The 15937-nt window shown below is 30.4% G+C and overlaps 1 long non-coding RNA gene across 1 annotated transcript; it reads left to right on the top strand.

Moving 5' to 3' along the window:
• Nucleotides 1-5028: 5028 nt before the first annotated feature.
• Nucleotides 5029-9804, top strand: LOC107849905. The gene is made up of 4 exons (XR_001668324.2): nt 5029-6495; nt 6585-6664; nt 6748-6805; nt 9491-9804. It is a non-coding gene; the product is annotated as an uncharacterized LOC107849905 (long non-coding RNA).
• Nucleotides 9805-15937: the final 6133 nt, after the last annotated feature.

Genomic DNA, 15937 nt, shown 5'->3' with positions numbered 1-15937 from the left:
ATATTCTACAATATATATACACTACAATATTTATATATATAGTTATATACTAATTTATAAAACATATACACATGTATACATTAAATATATACGTTTATAAAAGATATATACACATATATACGCACCATTCAATAAATATGTACTACTTTAAATAAAATATACTACAATATATATATATATATGTATATATATATATATATATATATATATATATACATAGTTATATACTAATTTATAAAACATATACACATGTATACGTTAAATATATACATCTATAGAAGATATATACACATTTATATGCACCATTCAATATATATGTACTACTTTAAATAAAATATACTACAATATATACACACTACAATATTTATATATATAGTTATATACTAATTTATAAAATATATACATATGTATACATTAAATATATACGTCTATAGAAGACATATACACATATATACACACCATTCAATATCTATGTACTACTTAAATAAAATATACTACAATATATATATATATATATATATATTTATACATTAATTTTTAAAACATATACACATGTATATGTTAAATATATACGTCTATAGAAGATATATACACATATATACGTATCATTCAATATATACGTATTACTTAAATAAAATATACTACAATGTATACACACACTGTATATATAGTTATATACTATTTTATAAAACATATACACATGTATACGTTAAATATATATTATTTTAGAAAATATATACACATATATACACTATTTTAAATAAAACATATGCTTCTTAATGTAATAAATTAATAATATTATATTACTTAAGAGTAAATTAATAACATATTAAAACTAAGTTTTTAATTTAAACTAGAAATTCAATTTAAATCATTAATGAAAAAAATTACAAAGTAAGGACTAAGGAATGAATGAATGTTAAATTTTATTTATTGTAAAATGATCCAAAATTTATAATTTACATGAATGAAAAATCTACAAATTTTGCATCATTTTCTCCCACTCATTCATGTTAATATTAACGGGAACTTGCATAGGATAGTCAAAGTCAACGGGGGCAAAACTATGCATTGGATTTGATTCTGCTGAGTTCTCCCGTGAAGTCATAATTTCTTCGTCTCTGCTCGTCGTTCGGCTCCGCTTCCATTCCTTGATTTCTTCGTTTGGCTCTAATCCAATCTTTGAGGCAAACGAGAACATTCATTGAATTGCTTCCCAATGAATGTCGGTTGTCTCCAAGTTGCTGTCGTCATTGACTAAAAGCGTTCTTCGATGCAACGGTTGGCTTTGTAACATTCAATATATCTCTAGCTAATATTAAAAGCAAAGGATATTGTGTTTCATTACTCCTCCATCAATCCAAATAATTGATCCGTCGTCTGCGATTCTCTAGCGGCGATCGAAGATAATACTTAAGCTCTTCCCGATAAGTTGATGTGTAAGCTCCCTCCTCGACACTGTTCCAACAATTTAAATCATAAAAGTGATCAGGAAAACCACTATGTGACGACCTTTTAGAAGATGATGGCTCATCGGGAGGATGAAGAGCGACAGTTGGAGTGATATTTGTAGGTATGGCTAAATCAACTAAATCAGCATAGTGATTTTATAATTTATCTATGTACTCATTCGCATCACCCATACCCGACCACAAATCCGGTTGTACTTGTTGAGAATGTTAGTATTTATCTCTAAATTAGAATAAATGAAAGTACTAAAGTGACATATAATATTATATTTCATAGAAGGATTTAGCATAGCACCAACCAAGTAAATAGGAGAAATCGAAAAAAAATATTTTTTAAATTTAGCAAACATGGCACCAACAACATCTTTGTTACCTTATTTATTTTTATATTCTTTGGGCAAACCAGAAATATCGGCTATATATACCAAAATATTACATCAGAAAATTCAACCGTAGCTATATAAATTTTTTTCAAAAACTTAACAAGATCATTAATTACAACCCAATCAGAATCATGTAACATGCAATCAACAGAATTAGCAAACGAACTACAATATTGGTTAAAAGATAGTGTAATAGGAACTCTATATTTATAACAAGTTTTTAAAAAATCATACATAGCATTCTATCTAGTATCACATTCTTCAGGCATCAATATCGGTGCAAGTCTATTTTGTTCACATTTAAGTTTAAAGTCTCTAATTCTACTTCGACGATTATTTCCTTGAATAAAACCAACAGCAAGCCGAATTTTTTCAATATAAAACTCAAAAAACTCAAGATCATCTCTTACAATTAAATAATATATATGACATGCACACTTAATATGAAAAATTTAGGTAACGACGAAGATAGCTTAGATTTTAATTTGTTATAGCAATCTTGTTGTTAGAAGCATTATCAAAAGTAATAAGATTTTATTTTCGATACCATAAAATTCTGCAACTTTAGCAATCGAATCAACAATAAAATCTCTAGTATGTTTACGATCATCATCATATAAAAAAGCAAGAATACATTTTTGCATAACAAAACTACTATCTATCCAGTGACAAGTAATAGTTAAATAATTATTTTTATTTATAGCATGCCCAAGATCAGAAGTTAGGGACATTCTACATTGAATATTTTTTAACAATGTTGATAAATAAAAATAATATTGTGAATACAATCTAAAAATATCGGCTCGATAAGTGCTTCTAGGAATACCATTAAACATAGGATTATAAATTGCTTGAATATAATGAATAAAGACATCAGAAGAAGAAAAACTAAAAGATAAACAACCTACAACTACCATTTTAGCTATTTCTTCCCGGTCCCTCAATTTATTATACTTCTTCATTACATGGCCGGTTGCTGGGTCCATTCTAGTTTGTGTGGGCCCACCAACAGCCTCACCACCTTGTGCAATTTTTAACTGTCTTTCATGAATATCACCTATATGTCTCATTAACGTACCCGTACCCCCTTACTTACTTTCGCTTTTATGCTTATATATTTATTGACAAATATTGCATTGCACCTTAGTATCTGATATACGTTCAAAAAATTGTCATGCAATACTAGTTGTTTTACCAGCTCTTGAGGCACGGGGAGGACGGGGAGGGAGATTAACCGATTCAAATCTAACGTTAGTATTTTGTACTGCAGGTGTCTCACCAATATTTTCATCATCTTCATCTAAATTACGCATCTACTTCATTTTCTTCTTCTATACTGTAATTTTTTCTGAGTTTCTACATAATATATATCGTGGGCACCTACACCTAAAGGTACACCTACTTCTTCCTCAAAAGGTTGACTAAGCGGTGTCGGAGGCGCACGGGTATATCTACCACTTGAAGTACCTCTACCGCTAGTAATTCACTTTTCAATACCACTACCGCTTTTGGAACAAAAATTTTTAACACCTTTGGTGGCGATGTTTCTTAATTTATCCATAATATAAATTAAACTAAAAAAATTCAAAATACACAAATATAATAAAATTAAATATTTAACAATTAATACACAAATTAAAAATTAAACGTAAGTGATGGAACGAAAATACCAAATTTTGAAAGTATTCGAAGGTTGCAATTTTAGAAACTTTCACTCGTACTTTGTAATCGCAAAATTAAAAAATTAAAGTGAGCACTTTAGGAAATTAAATATATAGAATGTTTGAGAATTGAGAATTGAGAGAGAATGAGAATTGAGAGAATGAAAATTTGTGTGGAAAGTGATTTGAAAGTGTAGGGTATTTATAAGAATTTTTTTGGGGTTAAAAAATAATTTTAAATGTAATTTTATTTTATTTTTAATAAAAAAGGTCAAACTAGCCGTTGGGCCAACGGCTAGTTTGGCCCAATCTCCAAAACTTTTTTTTTTAAAAAAAGAAATAACCGAACCGGTTAACCGGCAGGCCCAGATCGGGCTTGGTCCGGGCCGAATTAACCGAGCCCAATTAAAAAAATAAACTGACCCGATATCCGGTACCCTACAGCCCATGGGCTGACCAGACCGAGTCAAATCGGACCAATTTTTATAAGGGAGCGGGCTGGGCCGGGTTGAGCCGGGTCGTCCTGGCCCATTTGACAGGTTTAAGTAAAACTCTCTCATATAAAAGACATAAAACTAAAAGTAATTCTCTAATAAAACACTCAAAACCAATTGATTCAATTTTACTCCATTCAAAAAAGAATAATATATTTTAAAATTTGAAATAATTAATTTTATACTTCTCATTTGATTCTTAACTTAATCTTTTATAATTATAAAAATAATATGATATACTTAAGATTACAAATTTTAATAGTCTACGTAACTATTCTAGCATATTTAAAATCACAGATACTTAAAAAATATCACTTCTTTCCTCTTAAATGTCATGGTAACTTATAGTAACTTTTTAGTAATGTGCATATATTGAAATAATTGAAGCGATGAAGATATTTCTTTCTTCTTCTTTTTTTTTTTTCTCAACTACAGGCATTAGTACTTGGTACTATGTTTGTCTCTCAATACTACAATTGCTTTCTTCGGACTCAAATTAAATTTCACTTGACCAATTTTAAATGCTCTGTCATCAGTACTTCAATAAATTCTAAGTTTTTTTTTCCAGAAATTCCTCATGTTCTTTCCTACAAGAACCATGATAATAATTTATTACACAAAGATAGTATTTCCTTCATTTATTTTTACTTGTCACATTTTGATTTGATGCATTAATTTAAAAAAAAAAAAATTATTGACGTGGTTCTTTTACAATATTACTCCGTTTAAATGAATTTTACTATTGTGTCTTAAAATTATTTTGAAAAAAAAAACAATTAATGTTACGGGTAAAATATGAAAAAAGAATTTATCTTTTTTTGATTGTCAAAAATAACACGTAAAAATGAAAATCAAATTTAAAAAATAGTTACAAGCAAATCTGAATCGAGGGAGTACAAATATAATAAATTATATTTTAAAATTGATTCTATTGACTTAGTCAAAGTCAACTAGAATATATTTTATGCTTATATAAAGTTTGAATGTACGACGAAGGGTACTTTCAAAATAATATCACCTTTTGAGGGCCTTTTGGTATGTTAATTTTCAACATCTTCTGTTCCCCTTTTAATGAGGTGTGTATTGCCAGTTCTACTTGTGGAATTCAGATGTCTTTTACGACGATTCACCGTTTATTTGCTTTTTAAATTTCTGTCACTTTCTCTGTTATATGCTTCATCTTTCAGGTGAGTTCTTGTTTCCTTTTCATTTTTCCTTGTATTTTTTTTTTCAGCTTTCCCACTTATGCATATGTTTTGGTGTTGTTTAAATCATAATTTCAAGATTTGTTTTTCATTATGTTATTCTTGCATGTGTTAACTAAGGATTTCGACAATTTTGTGAAAGTTACGGTATCACTCTAATAATTGTGGTGAGTTAATTACTACTCTTTTTCTCCTCTAATTTTCTTAATGTTCCATAATTCATCTTTGAAGGGAACTATTGCATCACTTAGAAAAGACTGTGATCCTAACTGTATGAATTTTTAATTAATTATAAATGCAATGGGCTTTAATCTTATAAGTTGAAGCTTTGATTAATTTGAAACTTCCTTTAAGGTTCTTCTTAAGTAATGTATTCACTTCTGGATTTCAAAATTTTGTTTACTTTATTTTTAGTCTAAAAGATTGTGTGTTCTCATGTTCTAGATCTACAATTTTAAATAATACTTAGCCTGAGCTTTTCTTTTTGCACCTAATTATGCATTTTAACAGATCAAGAATTACGATATCGAGAGTTATCTATTCAGGAATTTCGTAAAGAACTTGGTAGAGACATATCTCTATCCTTGTTTGGAGGCATGGTCACTTCAATTTGATTATTCCAAAATTCATTTTGATTATAGATATAATAAGAATATGTTTTAAAATTTTTGCAATTACAGATTTCTTTCGTCATATTCCTTCTTTAAGGCTGAGAGGTGAGCGGTGTCTTAACTTATGCATATGATCTCACACGTATAATGGTATATATATTTTCTGGGAGGTAAGGCTTACTGATGGTACTTTATGATGATTTTATCATGACTTCATGTTCAATAAGTGTGTTGATTAGTAGAGATCTTTCACCTTATTTTGCAATGTGTGAATTTCTAATTTGGTTCGTGGGATGTGAGAGTGAGTGACAAAGACTTGCATTAAATAAAATATGCCCATTTCCGACATGGATCATACCATTAAATTGAAAATGAAAATGGACTGATTAACCTTCAGTTGAACTTCAAAACACTATAAATAGAGAAAAGGAGAAAATATTAATCATAAAAGAACAAACTAATACTATTCGTTGAGTATGTGGACAAATGCTTAGTGTGCCAGCTAGTAAAGGCTAAGCACCAGAGACTAGTAGGATTCTTACAGTCAGTTCAGATGCCTCGATGAAAGTGAGAAGAAATAGCCATGGACTTTGTCTCATGATAGCTAAAGACTGTGAGGCAACATGAGCGATTTGTCATTCCTGACAAAGAACCGCCAACTGATTATTCCTGGTGAGTATAAGTTAAATTTTATAATTTTTAGGATATATTTAAAGAGTTACATATATTTACTTCCTGTAATATCGCATGATCAATAATAGGGCAAATCAGAATCAGATTGAAGTGAAGGTTAGGACTGCAAAGATGGACTGTTTTGTATGATTTTGATTCTTCCTAAATGGTTAGGTCTCTCCTATCTTCAATTGGGAAGTTCCCAATTCCTTTACTTTAATTTTTAATTTCCTTCAATTTTCAATGATTTAGTACAACGCGCTGATTAAGAGATAGACGAGAATCCTCTCAAATCCTCACCCATTTTCAGGTACTTGTTTAGAACTCAATTGTGTGCGCTTTGAGTATTTCATGTGATTTTAGCTTAAAGTTGTAGTGTTTCTTTTTCTATTATCAGACCAATTTTGTGACTGAACTTTTCAGGCTGTATAATTTTATGGCATCTCTCTCTCTCTCTCTCTCTCTCTCTCTCTCTCTCTCTCTCTATATATATATATATATATATATATATATATATATATATATATATATATATATATATATATTTCTGTGTAGCTATGTTACTCCGACTCTTTAAAAATATCAATGGATGCGTATCAGATTCTTCAAAAGTAGGATATTTTTAAAGTATCCAACACAAGTGTGGCATCTAAAGTGAAGAGTTCACACAACTTAGCTGTTTAAAACTCATTTCTTAAAGAATGATTTTTATTTTCATTAAACTTTGTAGGTACGCATTTTTCATCTGGTCCTTGAAGCACTCACTTGACACTGTTGGTAGTTACAATTTATCTAAATCTGATTTATACTTAGAAAATTTTGAGAAGATATGAATATCAAAAAGCAGATGACCAACCATAGTATATTGGAGAGCATGATATACTAAAAAGTTAAGTACACTTATAGAAAATTACAAGTAAGATCTCATGTGTGTATCATAGTCGTTTATTTTCAAAGAGCAGGTTGACCTTTTTCTTGTGTAAGATTCTCTCTAAAACCCCTAGGACTACATTATAGATGCTACAAAACTAGAAGAAAGAAGCCCCTATTTATAGAGTCTATAACCTTTTCCTACAAGAATAAGGATTTTCCAAATATGGAGAATATGTTTTGCTTTTCCTAAAAGGAAACCTAATAATGTATCTGTAATATCCCGTATTAGGCTCTGTTTAGTTCAGCTCCTAGTGCTTACATAAAGGGCTTAAAGCCTAAAAATTTAGCTAAGTGTTGAAAATTTAGCCTTATTTTAACCGCTTAACTTCGAGAATTTTTACGTTAACCTTCTAGGATCCGAGACAATGACTTTTGAGTTGATTCATGTTTAGGGGTATAAGGATCATGTCTCGGGGAAGTTTTAGAATTTTTAGACGAGGTTTGGTTCGTGTTTGGATTTCAATTCCAGCAGCTCAACACAATTCCACCGCGTCGCGATATGTATAGCGATGAACATGTCAGCGCATCGCGCTAAACCCCTTAATGACATTTCAGTTGTGACTCTAATATCTAAATTAAGTCATTTACCCTCAGCCCAAGTCATTAAAAAAGAAGATTAGATGTCGGTTTAAGCACTATACACTAATTCTTCATCAAATTTCTCTCCAAGTGACCCTAACCTAATTCCAAGAAAATCCAAAACTCCATTGTATCATGTTTAAGACAATCAAGAATATAAGTTTATGAATTTAAGAACTTCAAGAAGACGCCTTCAAGAACATCTTTAAGAGTTCAAAGTCAAGTTTCTACATCAAATTAAGACTAATAAGGTATGTAGGGTTATGAACAAGGGCTTTCTTTCACCCTTGGGTCCAAATTGCATGATTTTAAGATTTATTTCCTTGTTTTGAAGTAGGATTTATACCCAATTTTACATATTCTTGAAGCATGTGATTATTATGAGATTTAAAGCTTTAAGTTGATCATAAATTGCTTATGTTTATGTTTTATCTTATGAGATTTTTATCATGCATGAGATTGCACTATCTTGACTTGATATTGTTGAAATATTTTCAAGATTATTATTGAGCATGAATTTTTGTTATGTATTGACTTGAGATTTAAACATGGGTTTTAAGCCCTAAGTTTAAGTATTGAGATTTCAAGACAAACATGCTCTTAAGTTTTATTTGAAAAGTTTGTATCAAGAATGAATTGAGTTTTCAAGAATACTATGATATTAAGTTTCTTGATGGTTTTATACCAAGATTTAAAGAAAGGTGGATCTTTTGATCTTTATCTAAGAGATGGAATCCACAGTTATTTATCTTGATTTCAGTTTAAGCAAAAAAGTGCATAATTGGTTTTCATTATAAACCCTTATGCTATTTTAAGGAGGATTTCCTAAAGTCTAAGCATATAAGTATGGGAGTATTATTTAGTATCGAGTTGGGTATGATTCCAAGGTATCATGCCCCAGAACTACGTGCCACCGTAGGTTTTTAATACCCATAAGTGGATTCAGTATAGTGATCAATCTAGTTTAGGTCCTATTCCGATGACAAGGGTAGGACAACTTTCCCCAGCGTGAGATCTTCCCTCCGTGGGTAAGATGCTGGACTTCATGATAGCTCACATGGTGTATGTCAGTTAGAAAAACCACCCTAAGAAAGATTAAAAATAAAGCTTTTAGAAACTAAGTGTGTGACTCACAAGGTTTATTCGGTATGCTTTATTAGTCATGTTTTATGATTTTCAGTTTTCAGTTTTATTTAAGTTTAAGGTTAGTCACCTACACTTAGCATTCATTACAACTTACAGAAACTAAGTGTTATGGCTCACAAAGTTTGTTATTATGCACTACTATTCATGTTTATGATTTCACAGTACTTGTTTTATTCAAACTTGAGATGAGCCATTTACACTTAGCATGCATTGTTTGAAATTCTGATGTGCAAATCAAGTTATTCTTTTATTTATGCATTCACCCCTACATACTCAGTACATTCCAAAAGTACTGATCCACATGTATATCTATGTGCTACATTGTCTTATAATGTAGGTCCTGGTGCTCAGTCCAGCAGGGTGATTAATTTTAAGCATCTCCACCTATATCCCAACTCTTGGTGAGTCATCATAGTTCGAGGGCCCATTCTACTAGATGTTGATGATAGTGAAGTATTTTAGTCATTTGGTTTTCATTCAATTTGAGTCAGCTGAGGCTTGTACTAGTGACTCTCTATTTAGAAGTAGAGTCTTGTCCGACTGATTTTCGTTTCTAGATTTCAACAGAGTTTGTTTTCAAGTTTAAGACTTTTAGTAAGATATTAATTCAGTTTCAGTTAAGACAATTATTCAGTATTTCAAGATTTTATATGTCATGCTTATCATTATTATGAGTTCCAAGGTTGTTAGCGGTCTTAAAAGGATTAGCTTGGGACTACTTGTAGTCTTGAGTACTGTGTGACGTTATTACAGTATCTACAGAAAAACTAAATTATGGTAAGAAAGTTAGGACAAACAGCAGAAATTCTCCCCCTTTACCTGAATTTCTGATAAAATAAATTTGCTCCAACTTTTTTTCATGTAGTCTTCAACAAGTTTAATCTACATCTCCAAAATCTCTTCCATTAAATCTTGCCTCTACACAGAGTAACACTTTGATAAAAATTTTCGAACCAAAATCTTCATTATTGTCTAACAGGTTGCGACTAGAACTAAATTCGCCAAGATGAACACCCATTTTTAACCTTGCGCTGATACCACTTGTTAGGTTCCAAATAATCAGGTGTCATGCAGTGACTAGCAAAACAAACCTCAAATGACCACGAATAAAAAGATAAATAATAAATACATCAAAAGAGATATATTAATTTAACATGGCTTGATCAATCGACCTATATCCACAAAAAAAGATGTGCAATCCACTGTATCAAAGAGAGTACAAACTGTCAGAGAGACAACCTCATACAATTCACTCAGAATAAAAAGAGGTTCACACAAGTGATACTGCAATACTTGTGTCTCACAAAGTCTCCCCCCAAATAATACTCTCAACCCCCTAGGACTACATTGTGGATGCTACAAAACTAGAAAAAAGGAGCCTCTATTTATAGAGTCTATAACCTTTTTTTCTTCAAGAACAAGGATTAGCCAAATATGGAGAATATATTTTCCTTTTCCTAAAAGGAAATCCAACTATAGTAACTAAAGGAAAATCCAATTATGGTAAGAAAGTTAGGACACACACCTACAATTAGGTGTAGCAGCGGCACCTAATTCAAAGCCTCTTTGTTGGGAAAGACAGGGGCACTATCAAAGTGTCTGATAGGGTAGTAGTGAAAGAATACCCAAGTCTAACTTTTTCTTTCAATTTGAACCAAGAAGAGATAAGAAAATCTAATAAAAACAAATAATAGGCACCAAATATATCAACCACACAAAAATAGTTAGACAAGTATAAAACTAATCAAGCCAAGACACCAAATTTACCTAAAAAATCCTTCTGTGTGAAGAGGAAAATCCACAGGATCAAAATCTCCACTATAATCACCAAGAGTTACAATATTGTTCTCTAAAATTGACCACAAAAAAGTGTCAAATAGCGAGCAACAACACAACAAGATAGCACCAAAACTAGAGAATAAAAAGGAGCACAAATGCCAAAAATTAAGCTACTGTTCGCAAATGAAAAACATGAGCTACAAGCCACCAAATCCACCTCCGTTAATTCCTAATTAAAGATTGAGATGAGAGAAATATACACAAAGGCTTTACACCCAAAGACTCGAAGATGATCATAAGAAGTATTCTTACCAAACCAAACTCTGTCAGGGACATCACCATTGAAATCAACAATAGAAGATAAATTGATAACATAAGCAACCGTATTAAGTGCTTCTGCCCAAAAGGAATCTGGCAACTCAGCATCTAAAAGCATACATCTAACCCTCTCAACTAGAGTTCTGTTTATCGTCTCTGCTAAATCATTTAACTTAGGAGTTTTCTAATACGGAATACCCTGCTCTCTGTAATATCTACCAAAATGACCAATATAATCAATACCATTATCTGAGCGAATGTATTTCAACTTCTTCCCTGTCTGCCTCTCTATCAAGGCCTGAAAACCCTTGAACACATCAAATAATTGTTCCTTGGACTTTAAAAAAATAGCCAGAGTTTGCGAGAATAATCATCAACAAAAGTAACAAAGTAAAGTGCACCACCATAAGAACTTACTTTAAAAGGACCAAACAAATCAGAATGTACTCTAGCAAATCAAGCTTTCTTGAAGGAAGATGACTCTGAAAAGAAATTATTTTCTATTTACCGGCTAAGCAATGAACACACTTCTTCAACTTTGCTTGTTTCACTCCAGAAAGCAAATTTTTCATAGCCAAACTATCAATCCCCTTCTCACTCATATGACTCAGCCTTCTATGACATAACTCTGATGAAGTATCATTCTCCACCAAGTTTACTAAGCCTCTAGAAGTAGAGCACTAAAATACAGATAAGTTAGACACCTTGTCACCTCGAGCCACAATTATCAAACCTCCAGTAAGATTCCATTAACCAGAACCAAGGGTGTTAACATAACTCCTATCATCAAGGTCACCTACAAAACTAAGATCCAAGCGAACATCTAGAGCATGCTTGACATTATTGAGAACTAGTTTGGAACCATTGTTACTTTCCAAACAAAACAGTGCCAATGTCAAGTAATTTAACTTCATCATTATTTCCTATTTTCAATATTCCAAAATTACTTGGAGTATAATAAGAAAATAATTCCTTCTTTGGTGTAACATGGGAAGCAACACTAGAATTCACAAACCAGCTAGACTCATCACGAATAAGATTAATGAGATTCTCACCACAAGTAACAAGAAGATCATCATTAGCAACAATGGCAACACAATTTTCATTATCGACTTCTTTCTTTTGTTGTCTTATATCTCTCTTATGCTTATAACAATATTTCATGATATGCCCCTTTTTTGTTGCAATAGTCACATGTAACATTCTTGAATTTGGACCTCGACTTGCTTCTACTTTTATCACTATCATTCGAACCTCTGGACTTATTTCTCCCCCTCTTTTTAGTACCAAAACATTAGAGTGTGAATATGAAGAAGATGAGACCTGAGATCTTCTTCTCATCTCTTCATTCAAGACACCACTCTTAACATATTGCTTAGTTACAACACCACTAGGAGCAGAATTAGTTAAAGAAGCTCAAAGAGTTTCTCAAGAGTCTTGCAGAGTATTAAAAAGTCAAAGTCCCTAAATTTTTTCATCGAACTTTACACCCATTCTGGAAAGCTGGTCAAGGACACCCTGAAAATCATTTATATGATTAGAAATAGGATTGCCCTCTTTATACTTGATATTCATCTATTACTTAAGTAGGAAACAACTTGTTATTGCCAGTCTTTGAAGTATCAAGTTTCTTGAGCTTGTCCCATAAACTTCTTACATTGTCTCATTCACAAAATAATTTCTAGCATTATCTTTAAATCATTGTCTAATATAGTCACAAACCTATAAGTGCTCAAATTTTCAATCACCATCTGTCATGGATTGAGGTTTAGTAGATGCAAACACATACAAATTCATTTTCTTGACAAATAGGAGATCTTTTATCTTGACTTTCCAAGTATGATAATTACTACCATTCAAACACATAATTTTTCACATATTTGCCCCCATTATTCAAATTGATAATCAACAACAACCAACTTTCTAATACCACTTTGTTGAAAAAGACAGGGGCCTTATCAAAGTTTTCGACAAGGTAGCAGCGGAAGAATACCCAAGTCTAAACTTTTTTCTTTCAATTTTAACTAAAAGGAGATAAGCAAATCCAAGAAAAAACAAAGAATATGCAACAAATATATCAACCAAAAGTGGTAAGATAAGAATAAAATCAATCAAGCCAAGACACCAAATTTACATGGAAAATCCTTCGGTGTGAAGAGTAAAAAACCACGGGATCAAAATCTCCATTATAATCACCAAGAGTTACAATATTGTTCTCCAAAATTGGCCACAATACAATTTCCATACAATGAGCAACAACACAACAAGATAACACCAAAACTAGAGAATAAAAAGGAGAACAAATGCCAAAAATGTAGCTACTATTCACGGATGAAAGACAGAAGCTACAGGCCACCAAATCCACCTCTGTAAATTCTTAATCAAACATTGAGATGAGAGGAACAATTTGTCCAAAAATAAGCTTAATCGAACAAGAAACGAAGCGGGAATCACAAGTTGAAGTTAATAGCTGAGGTTGAAATTTTAGTATGAAAATCTGCACACTTTCTCTCTTTTGTGGCTGCTAAAACTCTCTTTTATGATGATGAAATAAAACCTAAAAAGATCTATATATATGACCCATGGCAATAAGCCTATGATCAAAAGTGAGTTGGTCCAAATTAAACTTTATTTATCCACATAGGAAAGGAAAAAGACCCATGACCCAACACCTTCCTTTTTTTCCTGCAGTTGTGTAACTTCACAGGACATGGGTTGTTTTTCTAACACTGTAAACTTAGCATACACACTTCTTGCATATGAACCTCTTATTTACTTCTCTGTGTTATCAGTTGTTAATCTATAGCCATTGATATTTTATTTATACTTCTCACTTTCGCTTGAACGAAAAAATTCTAGATGTTTGTCGATTTTTGTGTCTTTTCTTTGTCATTAAAGCATAGTGGCATGTGACAACTACTGCAGGCTCACTAATATCAGCAAATTATATGGACCATATGATGCTTAAATAAATTATGTTAGATCAAAATCTATGTCTTTCTATAATACTAGTTTAATTTACGTGCTTATACGTGTAACTTGCATAAATAAATAAAATTATGTATAAAAAAATAAAATAATTAAAAATACGATGATACTAAAATAAATTTATGTATATTCAAATGATGTAAATAAATATTGTATATTAAATATGACATTGTTCGTTGTATAAAATTAAAAATCATACTTCATTCAAATCAATTGTTGATTTTGTATAATTCATATATAATCTTTAAAACGATTAACTAAAAGAAATAACGAAAGGATGAAAAGATGATAAATGAATGCAAGAAGATAACTAAACGTAGATGGAGTACAAAAACAGATCATATATAATGTAATGAAAAATTATAAAATAGCCCACCACGAAATAAAAAAGAGAGAGTATTAATTATTCAATGCTTTCAAATAAAGTAGGAATGCATGAAAAATAATTGATTTTAATATTTTTCCTTTTATCTTTAAATCATTGAGGAAAGGGTATATAGATAAATCAACCAACCAAAAAATTGAACCCTAATATCATACTTATTCCTATGTCAATATTAAATGTTTTCTTTTTATTTTTTTCAAAAATCTTTATGATAATTCTTACACTAATTAAGAGTACTTGTCCTATTATTTTATTTTTTTAGCTATGATTCTTTTCCATTTTTTCTAAAACCTGAGCCAATTTAAGCTACCCCAAGATTACTTGTCGTCCTATTGTTTTATATTTTACCATAATTGTTTGACTCCTATTAACACATTTATTCTTCTTTTTTCTTTTTTGTAGTGCAAATATAGAAATTTTTTACATAAGGTAAAATTCTTATTAATTTAGGAGTATTAAAATTATGATTTCTTACTTATATCAAATAAGATTTTTAATATTAAATCTAAAGATAATAATTAAATGATAAATACTTTAGAAAAATAGTATATGACTATTTTGTGATTGTAGAAATTTTTATTAAAGGATAAAATTAAAAAAAATTTATTAAAAATCAATAATCGACGCTAGATTAAATTTTATATCATTTAAATGATATAACGTGTAACAAAAAAAATAATCATTAGAGCCTATTATTTAAAATAAGAATGATATAACAGATCTCATCATTTATTCACAATTGAAAGAATTATATATAATTAAATTTTAGAAGAGAATTCATATAAAATTAGAATGACAAACCAATTTCTCGTGATGGAATGTAACGATTCAAAGAATCTGATAAAATTGTAAATAAGTCAATGTTAAATTATTAATTATTTATGTCATTATAAACAAAAATCATAATAAAAAAATTCTCAATTAGCAATTATCTATCAAAAATACATGATAGCTTATTATTTTCAACTTCTAGAACATACTAAAATCATAAAAGCAAACTTTTCAATTAGCAATTGTTTATCAAAATACAAGATAATTTATTCTTGTAAATATAAAAAAGATACTAAAATCTAAGAAAACTTACCTCAAAGTACAAGTAAATTTATCTCTTCAAAATGGTGGACCATACTATCAATATTTCACACACACACACATACAGACACAAAACTTCTCAGTTAACAATTCTCTATCAAGAATACGTTATAATTTATTTATTGTAAGCTTCAAGAACATACTGAAAATCTAGAAAACTTACTTCAAATTACTGACAATCAAATTTATCTATTCAATTATAAATACTATCAAGATTTTAAA

This window comes from Capsicum annuum, chromosome 12, assembly GCF_002878395.1.
Source record: "Capsicum annuum cultivar UCD-10X-F1 chromosome 12, UCD10Xv1.1, whole genome shotgun sequence".
NCBI lineage: Eukaryota > Viridiplantae > Streptophyta > Magnoliopsida > Solanales > Solanaceae > Capsicum > Capsicum annuum.
The sequence above is the reverse complement of the archived record's forward strand: the minus strand, read 5'-3'. Positions and strand labels throughout refer to the sequence as shown.